Source organism: Pseudophryne corroboree, chromosome 1, assembly GCF_028390025.1.
Source record: "Pseudophryne corroboree isolate aPseCor3 chromosome 1, aPseCor3.hap2, whole genome shotgun sequence".
Taxonomy (NCBI): Eukaryota; Metazoa; Chordata; class Amphibia; order Anura; family Myobatrachidae; genus Pseudophryne; species Pseudophryne corroboree.
In genome coordinates, this window is record NC_086444.1 from 252,495,447 (window position 1) to 252,498,504 (window position 3,058).

A 3,058-nucleotide genomic window follows, 5' to 3' on the forward strand; every position below is an offset into this window, starting at 1 on the left:
TAAGTACACTCTAAAGATTATAAGATCAAGCAGTTCATTAACTGTAATACGGTGTCAGTGATCTACATGCTGGAGTGCTCGTGTGGGATGAAGTATATAGGGAAAACGAAAAGACCTCTGAAAATCAGTATTCAGGAACATGTAAGAAACATTAAAAACAAAGTACTAACACATGCAGTACCAAAACATTTCCATGCCTGCCACAACTCGGATCCTGACAAATTAACTTTCAAGGGCATTGAGCTAGTCACACTGGGCGAGAGAGGTGGTGATCTCTCTAACCTTTTATCAAAAAGGGAAATGTATTGGATCTTTGAACTCAACACCTTGCACCCTGACGGCTTCAACGAGGGCTATGAAATAGCCCCCTTTTTGTGACGTAAGCTGACCACATCTTCTTCTTCCTACTTGGGCAACCTGTCTCTTCTCTGTTGTCATTCCCACTAGGGTCACCTCCCCAACCACGTCATTGTATTATGATACCTCTAAAAACCACGCCAATACTACAGCCATACCGCACTGGAGATGCCCAACTCCGTTCGATCTTGGAAGCCAAGCAGTGCTGGGCCCAGTTAGTACATAGATGGGGAACCATCATGGAAGACTGGGTGCTGTAATTTCTTGAGCAAGGGATATGAGGATATTGTATTAATTAATATATACCCTCTCTCACCTTCCCACGGGAACTTCTGTGTTTCCAAGAGGTGCAAATATGCTTTAAAACACATTAATTCTGTTGACACCTGAATATCGTTCATCACGAAGTAATATGTCTGTTGCTGTAATACCACCTCCGTGTGTGAATGACTATATTCACATTCACCTCCATATCCATGCGTAGTTGCATGCATAGAAGTTTTAATACTGTAAACAATCAGCACAATTAGGCCCCTTAACTAATCCTCCACATATAAAATCCTGTAATGTTTGACCCAATCCTGTCCCTAATGCTGTAATTCTAACTACCAGTTAGGCATCTAATTGTATGGGCTGTTTAAATGATCTTATACCTGGGACAAGGGGTACAAATAGAACTTAGTAGAAACATGAGATATTTGTATAAATAATACTCCTAAATCACATTTTTCTCTCTTTATTCTCGGTTATGAGCATATTTCTATTATGAACTGTCACATCAAAAATGGCCGCCGCGACCACATGACTATATAAATAGATGCCTGGGAGAATACACTCCAAGAACATGGCCGCCGCTACTTTGTGGACATTTTTAACCTCTGATATCGGATGGGAGAACAGGCGCATGCGCAGCTGATGTCGGACACAAACATTCTACAACCCGCACCCAGCGCATGCGCAGTGGAGAATGCCGGACGCCGGAAGTGGGGCGGACGTGACGTCACCCACGATCCGGACAGGAAGTCCGGGATCATGAACTTCAACAATGTTATTTACAAATTTAAACACATGAAAACAGTTTTTCACAAAGCGGTTTTGCACAGCATAATGATATTTTGCTGTAAGGTTATTGTCACTCTGTTTTGATATGTGTACACAGTTTATGAAGTTTGGTATCTGTTAATTGACAGGAAGTGATGTAGCTATCACTTCCTCATTAACACAGGTATATATAGATGAGCTGTCCCAGTTACCTATCACCCCTTGATGAAGTCCAGATAGGACGAAACGCGTTGGTTGTTATGATACATACCTTCTCAAAAGCTAAGAACCTTATTTATACACATTTTTTATGCTGATCTTATTTCCAATTTTTTATTGTTAGGACAATTTTCCTCCTGTCTTATATAAGTTTGTACTATCAATTTTATACTAACTTATATTTTGTATGTAGTTCTAGTGATTTCTTATTAATTTTTTGGCTCCTTGCATAGGGCCATTGTTTTATTTACTTTTGTATTGGTGCTAATTATATTTTATTACATTTTTATTACTTTTAATTTGAGTCTCCTCCAAGTTGTAAGACACCATTGGTCGCTTAAAATCACCTTATCCTCTTTTTCTTTTACAATATATATATATATATATATATATATAAAATGCTGCGCTGTCAGCTTTATACTTAAACCAGCTTGCTGCTTCAAACGAAGTCCTCTGAGTGCCGTACTCTTCTATCTTGCTATATATATGTGTTTGTCGGTGAGTCCTGAAGAAGAAGCTGCGGCTTCGAAACATGTTGATGTTTTAACCGCAATTAAACTTTGTATAAGAAGAGTCCCTTGGAGTGCCGCGTTATTGCTGGAGGTATATAGATATATAGATATATAGATATATATATATACACACACACACACACAGTATCACCGGAGAAGACAGAAGACGGCACTGGGAACTATTTCAAGCAGTAAATAAAAGTTGTATTTTCAATGGGTAACGTTTCGGAGCTACCGCCCCGTCATCAGTACCATACAAGCACAACTGTTATTAGACAGTAGAGATGGCACTCAAGGACTTATCAATCACAGCATTAAAATGCCTATAACAAGTTTCCTCCAACATTTTGGTCTATTTTAGTACTGTCTTCAGGGATACAAATGATGGTTTCAAAATAAACTGAAACATGTGAGGAAACTCATTATAGTATCTGCTGTGATTGAGAAGTCCTTGAGTACCACATCTGGTGTTTGTTACATCTCCCACTAATGTAGGCACCTTACATCAGATTCTATTTCATTGGATATATAACTGCAATGCATGCTGGGGATTCTGAAACTTCACTTACAAGTAGATTTTTCTTAGCTGCTACTGTTTTATGCATAACCCTGGCCAGAAGATGTTTAATGCTAAATCAATCTGACTATATCATCTGGCTTCATCTGTAGTGAACTAAATCCCATTCAGTGCAGTTAACTCTTGGGAGGTAAGGCTTAATATACACTGGTAATAACCAAACACAATTATTACCTCTCTCGCTCTCAGCAGACACATTAGGATTTTTCACATAGCACAGGATATACAGTAATTTTAGTATTTGGAAAGATTTATCAGCTGAAACTGGAAACTATAGTACTGTATATTACCTTATCTATTCTCAAACCATACAATAGATAAGATAGATATAGAAATTAATGAAATTGTATTT

At 38.3% G+C, this 3,058-nt stretch overlaps 1 pseudogene; it reads left to right on the plus strand.

Moving 5' to 3' along the window:
• The first annotated feature begins 501 nt into the window (after nucleotides 1–501).
• Nucleotides 502–620, plus strand: LOC134946399 (5S ribosomal RNA; annotated as a pseudogene).
• Nucleotides 621–3,058: the final 2,438 nt, after the last annotated feature.